Consider the following 27619-nt stretch of genomic DNA (forward strand, 5'->3'; position numbering starts at 1 on the left):
CTGTCTCTGGGTCACTTCAAACATGCATATTCATGACTTAATTTATTAACGAACCCTTGATAGCTCACAGACAAATATGCTGAACAACATAGCATTTGAGGAGATGTGAAGTGATACATGAATTGGCATTTGATCTGTGATGGTTCATTAACACATACATGTGTGAAGCATCCTTTAGTTCCAGCATGTGCCACAAAGCTATTGAGCATGTTAAAACAATGGCAGGCATGGAACGTCTGCTACTCACCCGAATCCCGCTGTTTATGGAGAGATCTGGCTAGAGAAATAAAAGCATGCAGCATAGCAGGTAATATTTTTAAAAGGAAATATCAGAAGGTCATAAAGTCAAGCGGAAGCCTTCTAGTTCTGCAGAAGGTCTTCAGGTGGAATGTTAAATAAAACATGGGTGCAAAGGGGGTAGAGAGAAAGCACAACATGATGTCTACAATCTTAAACAGGGCCGGATTAAAATATGCTGAGGCCCTAAACTATGCCTACTTTAACAACCCAGCATCATTACCAAGCCTATGTATTACACTGGTACCTCGGGTTACAGACGCTTCAGGTTACAGACACTTCAGGTTACAGACTCCACTAACCCAGAAATAGTACCTCGAGTTAAGAACTTTGCTTCAGGATGAGAACAGAAATTGTGCGGTGGCAGTGGGAGGCCCCATTAGCTAAAGTGGTCCCTCAGGTTAAGAACAGTTTCAGGTTAAGAACGGACCTCCAGAATGAATTAAGTTCTTAACCCGAAGTACCACTGTATTCTAACAGAAAGGATCATGAAAATAGAAACAGTAAACTCTTGTATTTGCATATAGTGATACTGAGACAAGTGTGCAACTAAAAACTAAGTAAAATATATATCTTGTAATAAGCCTACAGAATTTACATGCAAAATCTGCATGTGAAATACCTTTCTATGAAAATGCATTATAATGCAACAACACAATAATGTCAAACTTAAAATTAAGTATTAAAAATTGTATTTAGAGACCACCCATAAACTGAGGCCTTCCTGTAGTTTAGCTTGTGCTAAGTAAACCCATTGCTGGTTTTTAAGATGGATTGCACAGACTTAAGTTGATGGTTGAATGGGGGGGGGGGAATCTAATAATATACAAAATGGGAACGCAATTAAGAATAGCCATTCGGTCTGTGCCAAGTATCTGACAACTTTGATTCATGTATCCAAGTTTTCTGGAGGAAATGGGCTTCTCTTCCCAAATTTCTCAAAAGTACAAATGTTCACTTTAAAAACAAAACAAAACACGTATTCAGTGTCATTTCTACTATATGCTGCTGCTATGTCATTTCCGCCCCCAGGGTAGGGATACTTTCTCCCTCCTAGACTTATCCCAAACAATCAGGGATCATGTAATGAATGACAATGAATATCATCACACTGTGTAACCAATCAGCTTTGGCTATGTGCTTACAATCATTCAATGGAACAAAGCCCATTTAGAGTGAGGAAGTGCTTCCTAGACTGGTCACATGAGTGATCCTATCTAATCATGGGCCTCTGAAACCTATTCTGCATAAGGCAACACTTTTGTCCTCCCTTTGCAGTTATACTTGAAAACAAATTGAAATGCTGATTAAAATGTTCATGAAAATCCTTGCCTTTGGTTCAGCCGAGCAACCTATTGTTTCTCCATATAGAAGGACAAAATGGAATAGCATTCTGACTCCCTCTGCTGGATTAGTTTTTCTTATCTGTGTAATAAGGCTATTAAAAATGCAAGGCTGCATTCTTATCAGTCAAGACTGAGGAGTTTTACTGTAAAAACTCTGCATTGCCATAATAAAATGTGGAATATGGAAACAACTTTTTATCAGTAAGCCATCCATTGGTTGCCTATTGTCAAAATGGAATGTTGAAGCTGAAGGAGACTATAAGCAGTAAAACCAGAGAGCTGAAAACTACTGAACACAAGACAATATCTAGGCAGGCCGTAAAGAGCATAGTGCAATTCTCTTTCGGATTATGCTAGTGATTGTCTGACAGCAGACAGTCCAGCATTTGCCAAGTTCTCCCTGCCAGGCGAGAGCAGTCCAGTTTTGCAAACTGCATTTCTTGCAGGAAGCTGTGCTTGAATGCAGTCCTCTACCGAATTTAGTGAGGCTTACTTCTGTGTAGACATGCATCGGCTTGCACTATTAAGAAATCTTTAAATCAGCGGTAGCCAGCATGGTCCCTCCAGGTGTTACAGATTACAGTTTCCATCACTCCCAGCCAGCATGGGCAATGGTAAGGGATGCTATGAATTACAGTCGCAACACCTGGAAGCACCATGTTGGTTGCCCTTGTAAATGCTACATTCATGCCATGGAAGGTCCTTTTAGATGGATTCATCTCTCAGCTTTAGTGTCACTGTTCAAGCCCTACGACCACATTGGCAAGGTTGATCTATTTCCATAGAAGCTGCATGCTTCTTTCACTAGAGTGCTGATTCCAAAGGAAAGACCCACGCCATCAGACTCACGCATGTGGGCTGAGCCTTTTAAATCTTGCACCATGGGACTGCTGCACAGTACCCACAGAAAAGTGCTTCCCACAGTGCAGAATTTAAAGAACATGGGAATAAATCTCAAAGAATTCAGTAGGAAGTAAAAGTAAAGAGTAAAGGTAAAGGAACTCTGGGCAGTTAAGTCCAGTCAAAGGGTTGCAGCACTCATCTCACTTTCAGGCCAATGGTGACTAAACCACTTCTGGTGCGACGGAGCACCGTGACGGAAACCAGAGCGCACAGAAACACCGTTTACCTTCCCAGCACAGCGGTACCTATTTATCTACTTGCAATGGCGTGCTTTTGAACTGCTAGGTAGGCAGGAGCTGGGACAGAGCAACCCGTTGTGTGGATTCGAACTGCCAACCTTCTGATTGGCAAGCCCAAGAGGCTCAGTGGTTTAGACCACAGCACCACCTGCATCTCAGGATTGTTTTATAGAGTTGTACATCTTGAAATATTAGAACATGGTTTGTATGGAATAAGCTTTTGTAGGCTACAGCCCACTCCTTCCAATGCATGGAACCATTGAGAACAGTGGTTCCCAAACTGTGGTCACCAGTGGTCCATAAGCTTCAGCATGTCCAGATTACATATTCATATTTCTTCAGAACTGTATCTTATTGCTTCTTTTATTGCTCAGATTATATTTTCTTGTATTACAATTTGAATTCCATTGGAATGCAGATAGCAATACAATGATATGCAATATAAGGAATAAAAGAAGGAACAAAAAAACAATTTAAAGTCATACAGCATCTAGCACAAAAATGTTGTGATTGCTAAGCCAATGCCATCAACACATTTGCAAGTGGCCCATGGGAGGAATTTTTTTTTTATAACCCCTGAACTAGAATGTTGGCAAGTGCATGCGTATTACAGATATAATAAAAAGCAGTTGTGTGATCTGCTCATTGCTTATCAGCTAGAATCTGCATCATTGCATTTTGAAATTCTCACATGTGCCAACTTTGATGGACCAAATTTGTGTAATTAATTTATTGCATTTTAGACCAAGAACAGCTGAAGACACCGCATTGTCTCCCCCTGCTCTAGCATAATGCCCAAGAGACTTCATCTCTGGTTGATTTTTGAGTCTAATACTGTTGCTAGTCATCTCCAGATCCTCTTACAGATTCATGTATGAACACCCTCTCAGTTATAACTTTCCAGTTCTTATGATATCCTCTAAGGAATACAAAGATTTTACAGACGTTTTTCATTTAGCATCCCTTCATGACAGCAATGCTTGTAACACACATACTGAGACTAAATGACATTGGATTTTTTTTTCGTTTCCTCCTGATTTTCTTATCTTGCAACTAAAACGTAGCTTTTGCCCTCCAACAGATAGACTCCCAACACTTTTTGCCAAAACTTTTAATCATAAGCATTCTTCTCCGAATGATGGGCTCTTAGCTTGTTTATGCTGGAAGGGGCAGTAGGGCATCTGGATTGGATTCAGATGGTCCTGACTTCAGTTCCCAGCATATCCAGGTTGGGCTGAGAAAGAACCCTAGAGAGTCGCTCCCAGTCAGTGTAGACAACACTGATCTAGGTAGGCCATTGACTCACCACAAGGCAGCTTCCTCTGTTCCTATGCAGAAAAACCAACAAAGGCTCTTATGGCACCTTAATGACAGTGGATTGGAAGCAGACTACTCATGGGTGGAAGTTCACCCATAGGATGCTCCACTAGATGAAGGGAAGAGGTGACTTTTACTGGCTTCCCCTTTCCCCTTTAGTGCTCTGTACACCCTCAAGCTGCTCCAATGGGTTATGGGGACTATTAGGAACAGTGTCAGAGATGGCACTGGAGACTGCAGGAAAAACTGGCAGAAATGACCTACATGCACAGGTTTCCCAGAGCCTCTGCAGGTTCTCGGTTCCTTCCATGAATTGAAATCTGGATCCAACCTAATCAAATATATTATAGCATCCACTTTCATGGTCTTGAGTATGACCTATATGATGAAATAGACTCTCGCCCACAAAAGCGCATGCCATAATAAACAGGGCACTTTGTTGTTTTTTGCCAAAGGATTCAATTAATTCTCTTGGGGAAAGCACAGATCTAAAACAATCAGCCTGAGAAAGTCAAGTCCGTAACAGAGCCATTTATTATTTGCTAAGATTCATGTCTGCTGCTTTAAGCTAGATGGTGGCATCTGCACTTAACTCTCACAGCGGAAGAATGAATGTACCGCAGTGGACAAGGGCTTTAATGAAGGAAAATTGGGATGGCCTAAGTTTTGAAAATAACACAAATATCAGGACAAAGAACTATCCAAGATACCCTACTGTAGCCAAATTGCTTGCACTTTTTCCCATGAGTGGAGATCGCTATTGACTCTTGCTAGATAAAGATAATGTTTTGGAAGTTCCATGGAGTTATAATGGTTGGAGTCAAATAAAGCATATTCTTTGTCAATTTGCAAGCTTGTAGCCAGGTGAATACATAGACAGCATGACACATCTTTCTACAGAAGTGCTATACAAAGGAGACTTTTGTGATACTATACTAACACTTCAAGATTCAGAGTACACCTTTCAGCCCTAGGGCCAAAAGAGTTTTATTAGCAAATTTTCAACACAGTGGAAAACACAGTCAGGCAGCAAATGTTCAAGTAACTGCAGCTTCAGTTACAGAAAATATAAACACAGGTGTGACTATAATTAATCCACAAGTATTTCTTTTTCAGCCAGGTAAATATAACAGTCCCCTGCTGACAGAGCGTTCCGGAAAACTTTCACATTTGTTATGTTTTATGGACAAAGGACAAAATGTGATGGTGATGGTTGTCATTGTCATTTTAAGCTCATCCTTTAAAAAAAGGAAAATGGGAGAATGATGGTGGAGACAGAGGCCAAAACTACATTGAACAACAGATCAAACCACGGAACCTGGAACTCCACCAAACAGCCATTATACAAGTGGCAGGTGGGAGAGTGTACTTAACCCTTTCATTGCTTGCCCTTTCTCTCTGAATTCCCTTTATTTCCCCCCCCACACACACACACACTTTTCTTTTTTTAAAAAAAACACATATATGAAACTGGCTGGAAAAGGAGCATATGATCTAGTAGGAGGAGCACCAGACAGGGCAGAACTCACAACCATACTGACATTTTTCTGCTATCTTACATTGATGATGGGTATAGAGTAATGGATAAATGAGCTTCACTTGATTGCTGCAACTGCCTTAAGCAACCCATCACACATCAAGCACACAGTCAAGTGTAATACCAGCTCATGGTATCTCAAACACTTGCAGAAATGGATGAAGAATGTAGGGAGGGTCTGCAGGCCTCCACCTATATATATTCCCATCCCCAATGACATGCAGTTTCTCCTGGACCCATCTCCACCACTCATGTGTTTTGGGTCTTGAGGAAGCCTGTCCTCATAGAGCTTTATGCAGGTAGACTTCCTCATGTGAACAGTGGGTATGGAAGGAGTCACTCATGATTAGGGACAGGCGCTGCAAGCTCAATGCTGCAGGGTAACTTCTACAAACAATCCAGAAGTCCACAGATAAAATGTCAGCATTAAAATCACATTAAAAGGCTTAGAATAGTTGTCATGTTATTTGCTGAGTTAAGGTCTGCAGGACCTTTAGCTAATCAGGGTTTGCCTATGTGTCAGAAACTGCCCTCCCTAGAAAGGATTGGGAGGAAGGAACATATTGTTTCAGGGATGGGTTAATGAATTGGCAAGATAGGAACCTGCCTAGGCCCTCACATCTTTAAGAGTCTCAAAATCAAGAAGGAAGGAAGGAAGGAAGGAAGGAAGGAAGGAAGGAAGGAAGGGCAAGCTTCTGTGCAAAAAGTCAGCCAATGAATCTTCCTTAATCAAGAAATGCTTTTTAGAAACATGCTTGCCAAATGGTAGGAATCCATAAAGAAATAAGGCAAAAATGGACTGTAGCTGAGTGGATAGGTGCTACATCCTAAATGTCCTTCACCTCCAGGTTTTCATGGAGAAAACTCGAGCAAAAAAAAAGAGTGATCAGACACAGAGCCTCAAATCATGGACAGTGACAGGAAAGTGCAGAGGAAAGGTAAGGGCAGGTAAGTCCCCAGTTTTTGGTACATCTAGCCCAATTTGCTGCAGCAAATAAGAGTTTAGAATAGGAAATCCCAGCCTGGGGTTCATATGTAGGGCAGGATGAACCAGCCAACCACTATTGCAGCACATTGTCACAAAACATGATGTTTATGCCAGTACAGTGGTACCTCAGGTTACATATGCCTCAGGTTACATACGCTTCAGGTTACAAACTCCGCTAACCCAGAAATAGTGCTTCAGGTTAAGAACTTTGCTTCAGGATGAGAACAGAAATCGTGCTCCGGCGGCGCGGTGGCAGCAGGAGGCCCCATTAGCTAAAGTGGTGCTTCAGGTTAAGAACAGTTTCAGGTTAAGAACGGACCTCCAGAACGAATTAAGTACTTAACCCGAGGTACCACTGTAATGGCTGCAGAAATGTCAGCTCAAATGCTGAGTATTAGGTGAAAAAATGATTAACACTGCCTGTGTACTTTATAAATACAGGGCAGGAAAAAAAGTCACTATACAAGTGCAAATTATTCTTATTTACTCACAACTTATATTTGTGTATAGAAAATTACAGTAGGAACCAAGATCATACCACCATGAATAAAACCGTAAGCCAAAGTTTGCCGTCGTTGATTAATACAAATATTTTTGTTATGCATATGTGAGCAGTTTTACAACATCAGTCCTCGTGTGCCACAGTGAGAATCCTTCAGCTTATTTTGATTATCCTCGGAAGGAAACACGAAATTACATTAGGCAATGTTTATCGACAAATATTTTGATAGTGCCTTCATAAAACGGGTCAAAGCTTTATTTGGGCGGGGGACACAAAAACGCACCTGAGATTAAACCATGTTCATTTTTATGTCATGACAAGGCTTAACTGACAAATGGGCTCTCGGTCCCTGGATAGTCTACTCAACTGGATCGTAATGTACCTTATCATTCTTTCTTAAATATTAATCTAGTTTTAAGAATGAAAATGGTTATAACCAGTGCCTTTTTCGAGGGGGGAGGTACCGGTACTCACCAGCAGTTCCTGCACCCACCCTGCCAAGACCATCACAAGCACCACCAGAGAGCTGACCAGGGCACATAGTCAGCAGCAGACTACAGTGCACAGTGAATGATTACTGCCAGGTCTTGAGGAATCAGACCCCTCCCACGGTGGCAGTCCAGAATCAGAGAAACGATAAACATTCTTACCAAGCAATTTATTCAATAATTCACAGAGAAGGAATGCAGCCTTCCCTAATAAAGGCATTGCTCCAAGTAAAGTCCCACCCCCCACGCCATGTCTCCCCTATTCAACATCACTCCTGGATCAGTTAATCTGAGCTTTCTGCCGCTGAGCTCTCTGTTCTAATACCCTCAATGCCCACCTGGTCCTGGGAGAAGGGGGTTAAGAATGCTTTCCAAGGACACTGAGTCTGTCAGATGTCTCTCCCCCTGTGCTGCTGCTTGTTCCTGCTGTTCCTCTTCCAATATTTCCCAGCTTCTGCCCTCTGCACCCTTCCGCAAACCACTGTTCTAAATCTATACTGTCGCCCTGTTCTCGGGAAGGTTCAGGGAAAGGGGGGGAGCAGTCCCAACCATTTCTCCACAGTCCAGCCCCTGACAGATACTGAGTTTAGACTCTGTATCAAAGACTTTAGCTGATGGAGTGTTACTTTTAGTGTAAATAAGTACATATGAATTTTTTGATTTTGTCTACTGCTTCTGCCCCTTGGTGCTGATGTAGAGATATGTGTTATTATTGTATGGTGCTCTCCAGTATGGTGCTGGACCACACTGGTCATGCTGGCCAGGGTTGACGGGAATTATAAGTCCAGCAGCACGTAGAGGGCACCACATTGACTAACAGTGCACTCCAAATTACTGCTTGTATCATGTCCAGAATATTTATGCCATGATGCAGAACATCTTAAGAACAACCTGTGCTGCATATATTGGATCTCTGCAAATTAATTAGTTTTTCAAATGATTATGTCACTTATTTCATATGCTACCAGTGTTCGGGACATCTTGACAGATCCCAAATTTAGAATTGTGACCTTTTTCAACTATCTCCTGGAGGTTAATAATTAACTGGAACACCTCTTAAACCATATTAAGTATTTTTGATGGGAACAGCATGAAACAATTTCTTTGATCAAAGGGATTAACTAGTTCTTTGCCACTGCAGAAATTTCTACAGAGCCAGGATCATTTATGTATATTTCCTTATTATTAGAACTCATGCCACCATCTAAGTACGAAGTACTTGGATTCAAGAGCTATTTCTTTTTCCTGGTGACTTCAGCAGACCTAAAATATTTTTTACACATAGCCCATTGGCTGCTGTCTCTTCTGTAGTTGCTCCTACATCAGTCATGGTCAGCAGTTGCTTGTGTGATATGCAAAATACATTGTTAGAAATTCCACATGGTTGGTTACACCAGGGGCGAGAGACCTGTGGCAGTCCAAATGTTACTGGACTACAACTCCCAAGTTCGCATTCATGTCTCAGCAACATCTACACTGGCTTGGTCATCTCCATAGAATGGAAGATGGTAGTATCTCCAAGGATGTCTCTATGGGGAGCTGGCTTCAGGCACCAGGCGCAATGGCAGACCAACTCTGTGTTACAAAGATGTATGCAAACATGACATCAAGGCTGACAACATCAATCCCACTGTATGGGAATCCCTTGCAGATGACCACAATGCCTAGAGACAGACAGTCAGGTCATGCATCCATAGCAGTGACCAGAGGAAGAATGACCTCTGTAAGGAACACAGAGAGAAGAAACGCCATACTGCATCTGTAGCAGCACAGCTGCACACCTTCATCTGACCCAGCTGCAATAAAACATGTCTCTCCCATGCCCATGTCTACAGCCACAGCAGGTGCTGTTACCTTCCAACAGCTTGACTTCGCCCCCAAAGATGTGTTCCTCCATTGTCTCCCGAGACAGACAGATGCCAACAACAACAAAAACAACTCCCATCATCCTTGACCACACTGGCTGTCCAACAACATCTGAAGGACCACAGGTTTCCCAACTTTGTTTTACACAGACCCTGTTCACAAAAAGGAGCCACAGAGGTTGCACCCACATCAGTTAGGATGTTTGAAAAGTTGGAAAGCTCACTCTCTTTTTACCAACTGCCTGTTTCATTCCCCCCCCCCAAAAAAAAGAAACCAGCTCCATTTCACCACCTTTGTGGATGGATTTTTAAAACACTCCTACAGATAGAGTTCCACTGCCCTACATCAGATCCCTACAAAAGGCAGCCCCCAAAGACTCCTTTCAGAACTCAAAGATTGCTCTCCCTTCTCCGTCTGAGGTTGCTTCCAAACAGGTGTTTATTGTAGGATCCTCATGCTTGCTTCCCCACCCCCACTTTCCGCAGCATCCACATGATGTCCTTGGCATCAGCCTGCATCTCACCTCCAACTTAATCTGGGTTTATCATTTCTAAGAAGTGAAAATACAATAAAAACCCTTGGCAATGACTTGTTTGTGGAATCTCAACAACCCATTTGCAAATTTAGCCCCAGACTAGAAGGAGGAGCCTCTTGAGAGTCCCGTGGGCTGCAAGAAGATCAAACCTATCCATTCTGAAGGAAATCAGCCCTGAGTGCTCACTGGAAGGACAGATCGTGAAATCTGAGACTCCAATACTTTGGCCACCTCATGAGAAGAGAAGACTCCCTGGAAAAGACCCTGATGTTGGGAAAGATTGAGGGCACAAGGAGAAGGGGACGACAGAGGACAAGATGGTTGGACAGTGTTCTACCAGCATGAGTTTGACCAAACTGCGGGAGGCAGTGGAAGACAGGAGTGCCTGGCGTGCTCTGGTCCATGGGGTCACGAAGAGTCGGACACGACTGAACAACTAAACAACAACAACAAGAAGAAGAAGCCACAATCATAGGTACTCAAGAAGAGCCCTATGGGATCAGGCCAAAGGCCCATCTAGAACATAATCGTGTTCTTATAGTAGCCAACCAGAAGCCTATGTGAAGCCAGATGCTGCAACACTCTCCCTACTTGTGATTTCCAGTAACTCCATCTCCACCCCTTTGTTCCTGTTTGGTCCTTTATAGGAAAAAGGTTCCCCACCTGAACAGAGAGACCTTGATTTCATCAGCTGTATGTCCCTGACTTTCATTCAGAACATACTAAGTAAAAAACAGGTATCTCCTAGTTAGTGTAGGCAACTAGCCACAATCTCTCTAAGGAAAGGATGTGGCTGGCAAGTTTGACCAGTAAGATATTTAAGTTGCCTTTCTGGTTCCATTAACCCTGTCCTCTCCAAACACAGACTCCATAACAGTTACCGTAAGTAGCAAACTCATAATGATAAATTTGTAACATGTGTTGGTCTTCTCCTTTAACTGGGAGAAAATCTTACCCTTTATCATTTATAAACTTTCTCTTTCCCAGTCTAAAATGTGTTGCCTAATTCAGCAAGGATTCCTTTTTTACAGCACAATCATAATGACAATCTTATAAGTCTTGTTGAATTGAATTGGGATTACTCCCAGGTAGGTGGGGTTAGGATTGCAGCCGTAGTCAATTAAAAAGATGTCCATTGGTTAATCTAACTAATCTATCAATTTAGTGCCACACCCCTGCATTTTATCCTCAACCATCATATCATGCGAAGTTCAGCTCCTAATGAATGGAAGTTCAAACATGAATCCAGCTCAGAATCGACATAGTCTACTGGTGGCAAGGACGGCAGCAAACTGTTTCATCACCTTGAGCAACCAGCAGCATTACATATTGCTGTGACATGCTCCCATGCATGCCTGCTTTTTTCATATTCAGATACTGTATATCTGCCATTTGAAAGGCATTATTCAATTCATCATCCCGCTCTACCTCTGCAGCAGTAAGGATACTTTAGGCAAAGGGTGTCCTTTTCTGTTGCTCTATTTGTTGTAAGAACATTGCTGCATTTTCAACGCACCATGCTTTGCTTTGAGCATAAGAAAAACCCAACAGTACAAATAAGAGGAGATCATGTGGAATGCAGCAAGATACTCAAATTCACCCAGGTGCATTGCAAGGCAGCCTTCGGGCTCCACTACCACAAAAAAAAGGACTTTAAAATTCTATCATTTAAAAAGTTGTGTGGTGACGTTTAGCCTTTATATTGTTGTCCAAAGTTAACTGGCAAATTACATGAGGTGAGTGGCAATGATGTTGGCGGACAGATTTACCACCAAGCTGACATCAGCCATTTTGTGTAGATGGTTGGCTTGCCCACATACCTCTTGAATGGCAATATCGTGTTTTTTACATAACTCTCTACTGTAAATATTTGAGAATATATGGGAGCAAATACCACACCCTCTGCTTCAAGCTTCCGTTGCACAAGCCAAGTAGTATATTATACTTTGCCCAAACTAAACATTACAAAAAGCACGGCTGCTATTTGCCCCAGAGCAATATAGTGGGTACTCAGATGTTAAAACACAATTCTGTAGTGCAGTGGTCACCAACATTTTCGGGTCCATGGGCACATCTGTAAACCAGAGAAAATCTCATGGGCACTACAAACACCCTGAAACCAAGCACGCACAGTCTTTTGGCTACAATAAAATGCTTCTTTCAAGCTTAATTTCAGTGTGGGTGAGGAAGGGACCCTGTGGCCACCAAGGAAAATCTATGTGGACATATGTGCACCTGCATGTGCACACTGGTGACCCCTGAGGCAATGGGCAGTTTTTATTCTGCAGCTTCCTCTCACTTTCCCACATGCAAAATATTCAAATCCCCAAGGTACCATGGTATGTGTGTGCATCCATCTTCCTTTCTTCTCTACCACTGTGAAGAGCAGGAAGGGACCAATATGGTGAAAGCTAAGACCATGAATGGTGGCAGGGGGCGTATTGAGGCTCTGAGCTGTGTAGGGCTTGGGGGGGATAATAATTTTTATTAGTTTTCAATTACAATAATCCAATAATAGCCTCATTATAACAATGCCAAATTATAATACAGTTACTAATACCAATCATTCAGATGCCAAATTATATAATTTAGGTGCCCCACACACACATGATAGAATTGATGGTTTGATGATTTACTTTATTTCTGTGTTCCAAAATCTTATTAATTCCAATTACACTCCAGTCAAAATAACAATCCCTTATACAACTGCAATATTAACGGCTTCCATACATATTGACACATTAAATGATTTATAAAGCTGCAAGTGAAGCATTCAAACTATATCCTTGTTCTTACCGTGTGTGGCAATGATTCTGTCCGTGATGATATATCTTGCACCACCTGGAGATTGGGGTGGCATGCAACTAGAGTTTACCACTTAACCTACACCATCTGGCTGGTTCTCCTGCACTTTTGCATTTGCCCAGGGAGTGAGCAGCAGGGAGAAGAGGACAGGCCTCCTGCCCCCCCCCATGGAAAAAGAGCCCCCCATTGCAGTAATCCAACCTAGAGGTTACCAGAGCATAGGCCACAGAAGTTAGGGTATCCCAGTCCAGATAGGGGCATAGCTCGGCCACCAGCCCAAGCTGTCAGAAGGCACTCCAAGGCCACCAAGCAACAGTACTGGCTCCAGGAGCACCCCCAAGCTATGTACCTTCTCCTTAAGAGTATAACCCCCCTCAAGAACAGGCAGTCTCCCATCCATCTGGTCTAGGGAACCACCCACTAACAGTGCCTTATCTGGATTGAGCTTCAGTTTATTGGCTCTCATCCAGTCCCTTACCAAGGCAAGACACCAGTCCACTGCCTTGCCTGCAGATAAAAATGAGAAATAGAGCTGTGTGTCAGCAGCATATTGCTGACAACACACTCCCAAACTCCAGCTGATTCCACTCAGCAGCTTCATGTAGATATTAAACAACACGGGGGATGGAATTGAACCTTGAGGACCACATTGAAGACCACATTTTGCCAAAAAAACATTCCCCAAACATCAACCACTGAAGACAACCATCCAAGGAGGACTGGAACCACTGCAAAGCAATGCCGCAAAAACTCAACTCAGATAGCCTCTCTAGGAGGATACAGTGGCTGATTGCATTGAAAGCCACTGAGAGGTCAAAGAGGATTAACAGGAACACATTGCCCCTGTCTCTCTCCCGACAGAGATAATCATATAAGGCGACCAGGGCAGTTTCTGTGCCAAAGCCAGGCTAAAACCCTAATTGAAATGGATCTAGAAAAGTAGTCTCCTCCAAGAGTGCCAGGATCTGGACATTGACCAGCCACTCAGTGCCCCCCAAAAGGGAAGATAGCAACTGGCCAGTAGTTACTTCGGTTTTCAGAATCTAGGGGTGGTTTCTTAAGGAGCGGTCTTATCACTGCCTCCTTCAAACAGGCAGGAATCACCCCCTCTCGTAAAGAGATATGTTTGTAAGGGTGCCAAATTTACAAAACATGTTTTAGAGGACAAGCTATGGCAAACATAATGCATCTTAATGGAATTGTGGTGAAATGGATGGCAGCTAGAGAAGGAGTTTCATATTGATAGTCATATTCTTACCATAAGGGGTATATAAAATATGGTACTCACATTTAGAGGCACTTAGATATGGGTTCTTGGATACAGGTGCTGGACTTTTTCTGCGGTCTTCATTGCCTTTAGGAGGAAATAATGGGTCAGAGTGTCAATGAGAATCATTTGTGCTTTTATTCAGTCTGGAAATGCAATGAAAGGGTAATAATAAAAAGACATTCTGAATTCTCCCTTTTAGAAATATGTAGGCTTGAATGAACAAAGTAACAAATCCCCTTCCTGGAGGTATAACATATTATGCTGAGGAATAAATATCCATGGATCTTACTCTTTCTTTCTCTGTTACTACGATGGATTCATATCCAACCATTTATCGATTTAAGGCTTTACTTAATTTTTATGGCTTCCCACATGAGGAATATCAGTTGACTGCTGAATGGTTTTGGTCGTATATCATGCAGTAAAAATGGAACTTAAGTAAAAAAAGCTTACATAGAATCTTTCCCACTTTCTTGCCAGAGCAGCTGTTGATGTTATACTAGTGCAAAAAGATGCTGCAGGCAGGACATGGGCACAGAAGTTGTGATCAGAAGTTCCTTCTCCTAGATTAGTTGCTGACCAGAGTTAATGAGCCACTATGGACCATCACTGTCAGTAAAAGGGCAAGTAAGGGGACGACTCACACTCATCCAAGATGGAAACTCAAGACTGGTCCAGGGCATGATCTCACCTATCAGGTTTGTTCACTGTCTACCTACCAATAGATAAATGAATGGGAAATGAAGTTGAGTGCCAATGCCCCCTCAGAATTCTCTACCCTGTCTGTCTGGGGAACCATTTCCTCAATTTTCTCCAAGGAATGAGCAATTCTCCAACAATGTCTTTGGAAGTGGGGATTACCATTTACAGTTGGAATAACACATCTTCTTTCTGCTCCCCTAAGTTTTTCTCCCCATCAATGCAGGTTGTTTTGCTGGCAGTTTGGCCACCATTTTGTATCTCTGCAATATTTCAGAATTCAAGTGTTGTTAACAGAACATTGGGGGAGAGATGGTTGCCACCACAAAAATTGGAGTGAGCCAAGGACCTTCTGCATGAAAAGCATGTGCTTGAACATTGAGCTATAGTTGTTCAACATCTGTCTCTTCTATACCAACATTGCTTAATGTTAATGTTTTATTCTTATCCCTCCTTGCTCACTCTCTACCTGCTTGCTGGTTACTGTTTTTGCCACCCCCTTATCTCACTGAGAAACAAAGCTCTTTGATGGCAAGCGCCTCATAGAAGGAGGTTGTGCCATCTCAGGCTCGAAGCTCTGGGAACTTTGCTTCCCAGATAGAGGAGGAGGAGAAAGGAGTAGTAACAGGGCAGCCAAGAGATCAGGGAGGGACAAGCGTTAAATATCAGTGTTCAATTGATTGATGATGTGCTACAGAGAGTTGTTTCTATAAAAATTAAAAATAGACAAAAGAGCTTCCTCTCTGTACTGAATCTGTCTATAGCCCCCTAAGAGAATAAGTGACACATGTTGACATAAGTAGAAAGCTCAAGGAAGCATATTGTAAAACTTCAATCGGGTGGTTTGAGTGGCAGCTGGAGGAAATAGCCAAGCTGCTGTTCTTGGTTCGCTGCTCAAAGACTACCTTGCATAAGAACTGCATTGCAAGATGAGATGAGACCACTTAGTTCAGTGTTCTGTTTTGGACACAGCAACTAAGCCTGATGTTTGAGGAAAGTATTCAAGCAATTTATCAGTGCATGGCATGGGGGAAGTGGGGATATTTCCTTACTCATTCTATAAAAGCAAACCCCGACTTCCACTCCAATAATTTTCCTAAACCCATACTGCTGCCACCATTTAATATCACTTACAACTTTTGCACCCTTTATTTACCAATAACCCTGATAGCTGTGGGATAAAGCTAGTCACACTCAGTTACTATATTTAACAAAGATATTGGAGTTTACTTATTGCAAGATTATGTACTGCAGAAGCTTATGGTTCCTTTAATATAGTACTGTCTGTCTTTTAATGAGTGCACACTTTGTTAACTTGCTACTTTCATTTTAAATATCAACAGCTTGTTTTAAAACTACAGTGGTACCTCGGGTTAAGAACTTAACTCATTCTGGAGGTCCGTTCTTAACTGAAACTGTTCTTAACCTGAGGTACCACTTCAGCTAATGGGGCCTCCTGCTGCCGCCGTGCTGCCCCCGCACAATTTCTGTTCTCATCCTGAAGCAAAGTTCTTAACCCGAGGTACTATTTCTGGGTTAGCGGAGTCTGTAACCTGAAGCATCTGTAACCTGAAGTACCACTGTACTACAGTATTACTAAACCCAGACAGCTTTGAGGAACCAGTTACCCTATTCAAACTTTTCTACCTTATTGCCTTTATATTTTCTCTGCCCCAGTTAAGCCTCACCAACACTATAACTGAGGCATAGCTGTCAACTTTTCCCTTTTCTTGTGAGGAATCCTATTCAAAATAAGGGAATTTCCCTTTAAAAGGGGGGAAAGTTGGTAGCTATGAACTGAGGATTCATGTTGAAACCCCATTCCAACCCCTACTAACCTACTGAAGGTCTGTTTTTGCTGCACTGTTGTGGAATCTTCCTCTGACTCCCCTACCAGACACTAGAGACCAGCGTTCCAAACTGCCTCTCACTTCTTAGCACTGGGGTCAGCTTCTCCCCTCAACTCCGCACTCTAAGCCACCATAAGAACATGAGAGCCTGCTGAATCAAGCCAGTAGCCCATCCAGTCCAGCATCATGCACTCAAGCGACCATCAACCCACTCTGTCTTTCTCTGGGGGTCTTCTTTCATCTTCCTTGACCATCTTCCTCTGCTGCCTTCTTATTCTGGCTGTCCACCACAAACATCAGCCAACACAGACTGACCCTGACTGACTAGCACCCACTTATTCTGACCCCTCCAGCCCTAGCCAATCACACTCACTTACTGAAAATTCTAAACCAGCACCCACCAATCAGGATGTGCACATCTTCTATCCTTCATTTGCATACTGAGAGTTCTATGTCTAACCTCTTCCCAGTGACAGTTAAACCAACTTTTACCTGACCAGAAAGAAGACTTCCCCCATCAAACACCTCACAAGGTTCCAATGAGTTCTTTTTTTCTCCTTGCAGTTCTTTGTTGCATCCGCATGTCCCTTCTAGGACGCATGCTTGTCCTCATACTAAGAAGACCCTTGTCCAAGTAAATCGTATTTGAGAGATCTTTTAGGTGTTGTATCTTCTCCCTCCCCTTTAAAAATAGATCCACGTTGGGATGGTTATCCAGGGCTGGTTCTATCATTTGGCAAAACCTTGGGAGGAACTAGTTTATTGTAGTTGAGGATCCTGTCCCATTGCCTGTGCTGGAAGTTAGGTTCAGCTGTCAGTGTGGTTGGCTTCAGTACTTAGAAGGAACAGATCACCATCTTTTCCCTTAGCCCAGGCAGCAAAATGTACTGGGCTGGTGCTGTGCTTATCTGATATTTGCACTTGAACTGGATAATTATGCCCTGTATGAGAAAAACCAATTTTCATTCCAGTATCTCAATTGCAAAAACAGATCACACATCACACATATTTCTGCTCTTTCCTCTCTGCCCACAGACTTTCAAAATGGGTGATTGCCGGGGGGGGGGGGCATCATGCTGGTATCTCAGCTTTGAAAAGTAGATCTACCTCCTGAACATGCATCCGAATTTCATCCAGATAGCTTGATGTTAAAGGGAAACAAGTAAACAAACAGAGAATGTCAAGTAGGCATGTTAAAAATGAAGGGCTCGCGTTGCTTTAGCAATTATGCGGCGTGAGAATGGTCAGAAATAAAGAAGAGCTCAGGAAAGTTCAAAATCTCACTTGAGAGCTGCCCAAGACAGGACCTGCAATTTTGATTAATGCAAAGGCTTCACGGAGACCAAAAGTACTCCTTTAGCACCAAACTGTTATACTTTCTCTCCATTTTCTATCCCGGTCTTATCTCTTCCAAGCCCCCTGTGCTTAAGCAGCAAATGAGGCCGATGCTTTCTCCAGGTCCTCCTCCTCTTCTCCTCCCCTCCTCATCCTGAATTATCTCAGTCCTACAGCAACGCTAGAAGAAGTTTAAAACAATGATGCATTGTGAAGTGATATTAAGGCTCTTTAAAAAAAAAACTATTTGCCACACGCTTTTTCTGGACTGTTACACCTTCTCTGTGTGCAAATGAAATTCTCTTCCTGGAGAAAGATAGATGAAGTACAGTTTTTAGTGTTCAATCTCAGGTTGCAGTCAGCCCACCTCTCATTGAAATCCACAGCAAAACACACTTGATTTTAATGAAGTAGTAATACACTCCAGGTAGAAACATTACCATCACTCAATTTGGCAAAGTCAGAATACAGGAAGGGAAAGCAAATAATTTAGAGGCCCTCAAACTGAGTGTTTCGGATGATGGCGGGCAATCTGGCTTGGGTTCTGAATCGATCAATTCCACAAACTGGTTGGAACTTGTAATGGGGCGAAAGTATGTTTTTGTTAAGCACTAAGCTTTCTGAAGCAATGTTATGTGTGATTAGCTCTCCCAGCCAGACACTGCTGTTAGTTTCTTGGTCATTGATGTGGCCCGTGTAACTATATAACCATCATGATCATATTTATTTCCTATATAATTCACTTGGTAGAAGTGCTTCCTTCTATTGTGCTCTCTTGGAGACTTTCCTTTCTCCGCCGTTGCTTGCTGCCTTTCAACTAAAAATAAGTCATTCAGTCTGAAAGCGTATGGAAAAATGCAGTGTCTCACAGAGGTGCAGCATAGAGGCTGTCATTTGGACAGGATTGATTCCCACCTAGGATTCCTGAGACGTAGTTTTTTAGTCCATTTTGAAGCTGGCTTCATAGCTTGCAGAAGCATCTCTTTGGGATTCACTGTTAAATTAGAAATTGGGCTCATTATTCACACTCTTTGGCCCAGAGCGAAATAGCCGCATTAGACATGCCCAAGTGATTAGATATCCTCAGGGGGAGATTGGACTCCTTCCCCCTTTTGAAACACAGACTCTCATGCTACACCATAATCCTGCATTTGAAAGTTCTCTCTATTTCAAGAGGAGTTTGCAGTGTGCCATGGAGGAGGCTGCTGTTTGAAAAACTCAAAGCCCCCTTAATTAATTTTCCCTTAAACAAATACAGTGGTACCTCTGGTTACAGACACTTCAGGTTACATATGCTTCAGGTTACAGACTCCGCTAACCTGGAAGTAGTACCTCGGGCTAAGAACTTTGCTTCAGGATGAGAACAGAAATCACGTAGCAGCAGCGCGGCAGCAGCAGGAGGCCATTAGCTAAAGTGGTACCTCAGGTTAAGAACAGTTTCAGGCTAAGAACAGACCTCCAGAACAAATTAAGTTCTTAACCAGAGGTACCACTGTAGAAGTTTCTTCATAATGATCACCCAGCTGGATCAAACCAAAAGAACATCTAACACAGTATATGGCCTCACTGGTGGCCAGCCATGTCATGTGGAAATTTCACTAGTCATTCGTGTTGGAATAACCATCCCCTGCCTCTCCCAGCAGCCACTTCATCCATTTGTACTACAACAAAACATTACCTGACTTAGAACTCTCTAGACCTGAGGAATGGAGACTAGGAAGACTTAACAGCTGACTGGATTCAATGCCCATTCATGCCACAACGTGGCACAATATATTATCTTGGCTGAAAGTGGAAATGACAGGAGCCGCAAGGAAAGGCTGTAGTTCAATGGTAGAGCAACTGCTTTGTATACAGGTCACAAGTTCAATCCCAGGCTGGGTGAGATCCCTGCCTGGAACACAGAACAGCTACTGCCAGTCAATGTTAGCCGTACTGAGCTAGATGGGACAATGGTTGAATTCATTATAAGAAAGCTTCCTATATCTGCACACTTAGCCCAACTGAAACCAATCTATTTAACAACACAGTAGGCCTTACTGTCTTTAATGGAACTTACACCCTAGTGGCTGGAGACCCTGGTTTGGGAAACCCTTATTTATGGGGGTCCCTTCCAACTCTATGATTCCATCATTCTATCATTCAAGTGTGTTTGGTATTGCAGTCTGTGTGTGCTTTACTCTGCATTGTATTGCAACCATAGTCTTTCACTTATCTGGAGTACATCAAACTCACAAAGCAGGAATCAGCACTTGATAATCCCTTACAGTAGAGAGTGCACTGTAGCTATTCACATTCAAGGCCTTTACCATGGGTAATGTTTTCTTAGCAGCATGCAAAAAGAACTCTACATGGAATTAACATTTAAATGAAGCTATGCTGTGCTTTGGCCATCTATTATATGTGAACTATATGAAGAAAAGAGTGACTCCTCTTAAGAGGACTAGGTAACTTGGAAACAGAATTCTTTACAGAGGCAGTGTATCTAGATGTAATTACCTCAACCAAATTGCTTAATCCCATAGCAACTCAAAAAATATTGCAGTGGAATTTCTGATTTCACTGTTCTTACTAATTGCATTTTATATATTGTTGTGTTTCATATTTTGAAAAATGGTGTAGTACAGAGTACTCAACTGCAATCCTATGCCTGTCTACTCAGAAACAAGTTAATTTGTGGTGCTTACTCACAGATGAATGTGCTCAGGACTATAGCCTATCAATTCTATGTGTATCTACTCAGAAGTAAGTCCCCACGAAGTTTGGTGGGATATGGTCCTTTTCAAGTGACCATAGAATTGCAGCATAAGAGTGTGAGCTGGGAACAGGGAAATCTGATTCAAAAGATTTTGAGCCATGAATTCACTAGGTTGCATTACACAACCATTCTGTCTTAGCGTCATCCTTTCCCACATCTATAATACACACAAAATTCTGTACTACCTTACAAGATAAATGTACATGTTGCATTTGTTACTGAGATAATGAATGTAAGATGCTTTGAACCATGATTATGCGACTATCTGAAAGCTAAGTGCTGTTACATTCATTGATGCAGTGTCTAAAAAAACTAGACCAAATCTTCCTTAGTGTTTTTCTTCCTTCTTTCTGAGCTCTCAGAAGAGCAAAAGGAAGTTTGAAGTATGCACTGTATCTAAGACCTTATTGAAATACGCCGTTCTCCCCAGTGCCATCCATTTTTCATAAGAATTGTCTAAAATGACCAAGAGCACAACAGCCTATAATTGTTTCCGGGGTCTGAATTGAAATATTAAAGTCCCTTTTTTAAAAAAAAAGATATAAGAAATTATTCTGTATCAATGCCCTAAAGAACAATTAGTGAGCTCTTAAAGAAATATAGACAGCTGACATGAATTTGCTCTGAGGTACTTGCACTGAACAAGAGTAGCGATTAGGTGTCACTTAAACACAGCGTTTGTTAAACATGAGCTAATAAATGTACTCATGTGATTTATGCAAAAACTACAGTGAATACCAGTTTCTCTTACGCTAAAAGCCACAAGAGGGTGTGCCGCCAGTTCTGATTTCAAAAGAAAAAAAATAGTATGATAAAGCGGTTATTGTGTGTTGTTGTTGTTTTTTAACTGTTAACTTTTGTGCCATCTTCCTATTTACAGACCAGAATTATAGTCTCTGTATCTCTCTCTCTTGGGACAAGAGTAAATCTGAAAAGATTTTCGCGGGGGAAATTTCTGGGAACTCTGTTTTGCACCACCTCCATTTGGCGAATATTCTCTACCATTTTTGTAGTAGTCACTATCCCCTCCCCTCAATTCCAAGGAGCAATGCTAGGCCTGGGGCATTGTGGGGGATATAAAATGGCAACTCAGTTGCTGCATTGGCAAAGGAAACCTTGTGATGTGGGGGGGGGGGGGGTTAAGGACCTTACTAAGGGAAAATATCTCCTTCCCAAGAGTATTTAGTGACACTGTACTCCCAATCTCATGATGTGCAAACAGGGTGAAGAATTTTTGGAGCCCATCTTCACTCAGCTATTATTACATTGGTACCTCAGGTTAAGTACTTAATTTGTTCCAGAAGGCCGTTCTTAACCTGAAACTGTTCTTAACCTGAAGCACCACTTTAGCTAATGGGGCCTCCTGCTGCTGCTGTGCCACCGGAGCACGATTTCTGTTCTCATCCTGAAGCAAAGTTCTTAACCTGGAGCACTATTTCTGGGTTAGCGGAGTCTGTAACCTGAAGCATATGTAACCCAAGGTACCACTTTACAATTTCAGTTTCTTAGCCGCCCTTCCCCATAAGGTCACAGGTTGGGTTCAAACAATTAAAAATACAATATTAATTCAGTGTAAATCAAGTTACCATCACAGCCATAGGCTTGGTCCCAAATATATACATATACACAACTTAGGTGTCAAAGACTAGAGTGCAGCAGTGCATCTTCAGCATATGACAGAAACTAAACAATGATAGTGTTAAATGCACCTCTCTGAGGCAGTGGCCAAGCTGCATGGCCCGAAATGGGGGACAGATAGCAGGCAGGGGCGTGACTGGCACATGTCCCGGGGGCATGGCACGTTGCCCGGGGGGCATCGCACGCATCCTGAGGGCGTAGTGCCTGGTGCAGTGGGGGTGCGCAGCACATGTCTGGGGGGGTGGCTGCGATGGTCGGTCCCCCCCCATTCCTCTGCCAGCACTCTGAGGCGGAAATATTATAATTTAGAAGCTGCCATAGATAATGCCTTCTCCTGGACTGCCACCCCCTAAACATCTGAGGTTGTGAAACTACCAAGAGGGTCCCCTCTGCTGATTTTAGCAATCAAAAGTTTATAGGGAAAGAGACACTCTTTCAAATATTTGTGGCAAGAGTCATACAAGGTTTTAAACACTAATTTTAACACCTTGAATTAGGCCCAGAAATGAACTGGCATGCAGTGCAGCTGTTTTTAAACAGTGTTTATGTGAGTTATGAATTAAACCCCAGCCAGTAACCTGGCTACTGCATTTTAGATCAGTTGAAGTTTCAGAGTCATCTTCAAGGGCAGCTCCATGTAGAATGCATTACAATAATCCAGTCTGGAAGCTACCAGAGCACATAGGAGCCACTTACTGTAATATACAATTACTGGCTTACACTTCCATGTGTGAAAGAGTTAACCTGAGCCCACAGCTCAGGTTGCCTCTCAGCAGCACCTGTTCCCATCCCTCGTCTCACTCTCCTTTCTCTTCATGCTTCCTGAAAAAAGGAACCATGAGGCTCCCTGCAAGTGAAGTGAATCTCTCCAAAAGTGAGATTTTACAGCCTGCCTCTTTGCTAAACCAAAGATTGCATGATCCTTTTTGTAAGGAAATCAAGTACATTTGTTTTGAAGTTGTTTGAAGCCTTTGTTCATCTTTGTTTTACTGCCAACAGATGGGTACTTGTTTGCTGTAACAGATTTCTGGAAAATCTGTGAGTAAAACATTCACTTATTTGCAAAGCTAAGTGTCTGTGATTTATTTTAGCCTAAGTATTTTCATTGGGAACATTTATTTAAAGGTAAATGTGGATAGATGCAAAATCCAACCAAGTTTAAATGTGCCCGGAGCAATCGCCACTGTGCCTAACTCTGCTACAAGAAAGCAAGAAATCTCTCTTCCCAGCCTCTCTCTCCAACACCACTGACATTTTAAAAACCACTTACCGTATTTTTCACCCTATAGGTCACGCCGGCCCATAGGGCGCCCTTATTTGGGGGGGGGGAATAAAGGGGGGAAATTATTTTTTTTTCCCGAGCCCCAAAGAGCAAAGAAGCCAGGACAGCGAGCGGGATGGATCCCGCTTGCTGTCCTGGCTTCGTTTTTAGCCTGGGGCTGGGGGTCCGGGAGCGAAGGCGAGGTTGCGCTCAACCTCGCCATTGCTCCCAGAGCTTGCTTGCAGGGGTGGGGGTGGGGGAAGCCCGAGCTTCCCCCAACCCCAGCCCCCAGAACAGGCTGTTGCTCGCAAGGCTTGCAGACATCTGCACGAAGCACGGGGCGTGCTCCGGAGTGCGCCCCGTGCTTCGGGCTGCAGGCTGCTGCCCGCGAACGCGGCGGGAACTCCCGCCGGGCTCCCAAGGCTTGCAGATAGCTTCCTGAAGCCTGGAGAGGGAGAGGGGTCAGTGCGCACCGACGCCTCTCGCTCGCCAGGCTTCAGCGAAAGACTGCATTCGCCCCATAGGATGTGCACACATTTCCCCTTCATTTTGGGAGGGGAAAAATTGCGTCCTATAGGGCAAAAAATACGGTAGATCTGTTGTGTGGGGAAGTTTTGGGCCTCCAGATATTGCTGAAATACAACTCCCATTATCCCTGATAATTGGCCATGTTTGCTAGGGCCTATGAGAATCATAGTCTAGCAATATCAGGATTGGAACCATTGATTTGTCCTTGTAAAATACCGCAGTCTCTGCTTATTACTGCTTCCTAATATTCTCCGCAGGGATGCTGGTGGCACTGTGGGTTAAACCACAGAGCCTAGGACTTGCCGATCAGAAAGTCGGCGGTTCGAATCCCCGCAATAGGGTGAGCTCCCGTTGCTCGGTCCCTGCTCCTGCCAACCTAGCAGTTCGAAAGCACATCAAAGTGCAAGTAGATAAATAGGTACTGCTCTGGGGGGGAGGTAAACCCTGTTTCCGTGTGCTGCTCTGGTTCACAAGAAGCGGCTTATTCGTGCAGGCCACATGACCCAGAAGCTGTACGCCAGCTCCCTCAGCCAATAAAGCGAGATGAGCGCCGCAACCCCAGAGTCGGTCATGACTGGACCTAATGGTCAGGGGTCCCTTTACCTTTAATATTCTCTGTAGGCAAATAGATTTCACATGTGACACCTCTACTGTCTCTAAGAAAAAAGGTATCCTGGTAAACCTGTCTGCAAATTCCATTGAAAGGGGAAAGGGAAGCAAAACTAAATTTGGGGAGGGAGAGGGAATTCTTTATTAAGGGTGATTAAAGGGTTTCTATACTAAACCATTATTTAAACAAACTGAAACATTTCTTTAAAATCTAGCTAATTTCAGTAGCAGAGATTCAATAATTCAATTGGGTATCGAGGACCCGTGACTACCCTGTTCCCTAGGGTGCAAATAACTAGACAACACATGGCATATTGGTTGTGGGATCAAATAAGGCCACAACTTTATTGGCTACATATGTGAGGTTTGGCCATAGGCATTGTGGTAACTGGCATAGTGAGAGAGAAGCCAAAAGGTCCCACAGGCCAGGCACTTAAAGTTCCCCTGGGCTGCAAGGGCTGCAATTGGTCGGTTGGGTCTGCGCCCAGGGGAATGCCCCCTAACTCCTGCCGCCATTGGTCCGTTTGGTGGCACGAAAACAATCCAGCCTGCAATAGGTTGGTTTACCAGGGTGGCCCAGTGCCCACCCACAAAGCCACCTGCCTGATAAGGGGGTGAATAGACTTAACTCTCAAATTAAAATGAATGGGATTTAAACATTCCTGAAACTTAATGAATTGTGCCCACTTCCAGAACAGCGCGCTCAGCGTTGGGTCGGAGTTTGAGTTCTGAGACAAACTCGGCACCTGGAGAGGCGAAGCAGGAGCAACAGGAGACGTAAATTGCGCCTACTCGAGTGGATTTCCCAGGAGCAGAGGCTCAGCAGCGCAAAAAAGGGGTTTCCCCACACTAGAACTGGACTTTAAGACGCTTTAAAAAAGAAGAAATTTAGGAGAGAACCTCTGTGCAAAGGAGCTACACCGCCCTCTGGTGCCTTCGCCTCCAGACCCCATGAGCTAGCTCTGGACTCTCCAGTAAGATATTGACACAAATTCAAGGAGCGCCCCCCCCCCAATTTATACAGTGAGAAAGGGGTTATCTAAGCCCCAACAATACATTAGAAACAAAAAAAGGGGGGAACTAACAAACAGATAAAATTAAGAAGTTGCGAGTGGATGCTAAAAGGGGGTCATCCCTCACAACAGAAATTAACGCTGCAGAATCAGCAGTGCGGTAGAGATCTTGAGGGGCTTCTCTGATAAGGGGGTGAATAGACCTAACTCTCAAATTAAAATGAATGGGATTTAAACATTCCTGAAACTTAATGAATTGTGCCTTGTGGAGGCAGCCATATTTTACCCTAAGGACATACCTGGGAATTATGCTACATCAGAGCTGCAGAACATTTCCTAAGTCCAAGGGCCACATTCACATCCATGCAGGGCCGACCCATCCATGAGGCAAGGTGAGATAACTGCCTCAGGTGACAGAATCTTCAGGGGCAGCCGATCCCAATGTACAGTGGTGCCTCGCAAGACGAAATTAATCCGTTCCGTGAGCCTCTTCGTATAGCGGTTTTTTCTTCTTGCGAAGCAAGGCCATTGACAGTTTAGCGGATTAGCGCTATTAGCGGTTTAGCGGCTTTTAGCGGATCCGCTGATAAGCGGCTTATCAGCGGATCAGCTGATAAGCGGCTTAGGGCTTAGGAAAAGGGGGGAAAGGGAAAAAACCCCACAGGAACTCGCAAGACATTTTCGTCTTGCGAAGCAAGCCCATAGGGAAATTCGTTTTGCGAAGCGCCTCCAAAACGGAAAACCCTTTCGTCTAGCGGGTTTTCCGTCTTGCGAGGCGTTCGTCTTGTGGGGCACCACTGTACATCTTTGTTTCCTCTTGTTCCTGATACAGTATAGATTTCCCCTCACCCCTTCTTACCTAACAAGGAGGGAGACACCACTTTGGGGTCTGCCTCAAGTGCCAAACTATATTGGGCAGACCCTGCTTCTGGGCAACCTTTTGTGGGCTGGATACCAATAGTGGAAGAGGTCAGAATCAAAAGTGGACAGAGCAACGAATGTACATTTTACCTTTCTCCGTAGACTAGTTTCTACACACAGCCCTATGTACCCCTCTCCTCTGTCCATACAAGCAAAAGGCTATGCTGGAGTTCAAGGATGCATTTCACCCAGGCAAACCCACTCAAGGAGGATGCAAAACAGGGCCAGTAAACAGTGTAACCTGGAGAGAGGAGGCGTGGCATGAAGGGTCCAAGGGCCAGAATAAAAGACCTGGAGGGCCGCATTCACACACACCCCTCTCCCCACCACCTGAGGTTCCTCACCCCTGTGTGACACCATGGTACAATTTTGTTCCCATGGTGTGTTCTGTCCCAAAGTAGAATGGGATGCCACCATGAAACCAAGACCTGAAACAGCAACAAAACATTTTTCCCCCTGGGAAAAACATCCATCACTTCCTCTTCTTTTAAGACACATCCACCCTCTGTCTGACAGTTCTGAGACGCATATGCACACAGAGATTAGTAATCCATATTTCGGCAGCATTTTCTACCCTTTCTCCAAAATGCCCCCAAACACTGGGGAAAACAAAATGAGCGCAAAATTTTTCACAAAAGTGTGTTGGGCTCATGGGGGTGGGTAGTTATGTTGAAGCCATCATTGTTCTATCAAGCAATGCATTTCCCATGTTCGTATATGTCAGGCTTTTTTAAAGTCTTTTGTGTGATTTATCTGTCCGTCACCTTTTTCTTATCACTGTTCTTTCGCTATTCTTGAAACAAGAATGAAAGGATAAAGGAGAAGAGAGGCAGCCAAAGAAAAGGAAAGAGAAAGAGGCAGAAAGACGGCTGCAAAGAAAAGTTTTGTCCCATTAAAAAAACACACGAAATATC

At 43.4% G+C, this 27619-nt stretch overlaps 1 long non-coding RNA gene across 6 annotated transcripts in view; it reads right to left on the reverse strand.

Annotated features, from left to right (window-relative positions):
* The window catches only part of LOC307223656, a 219220-nt gene that overhangs the window by 147798 nt on the left and 43803 nt on the right, over positions 1-27619 (reverse strand). For 5 of the 6 annotated variants that reach the window (XR_013842158.1, XR_013842159.1, XR_013842161.1 and 2 more), the window contains exons 1-2: positions 16631-16955; positions 14112-14177 (exon numbers count right to left, since the gene is read on the reverse strand). This is a non-coding gene — a long non-coding RNA (uncharacterized lncRNA). Of the gene's footprint in view, positions 1-14111; positions 14178-16630; positions 16956-27619 lie in introns of those variants that run through there. The other variant, XR_013842160.1, reaches the window with a different exon arrangement.

The sequence above is a fragment of the Podarcis cretensis genome (genome assembly GCF_951804945.1).
Source record: "Podarcis cretensis genome assembly, chromosome: 9".
Lineage (NCBI taxonomy): Eukaryota > Metazoa > Chordata > Lepidosauria > Squamata > Lacertidae > Podarcis > Podarcis cretensis.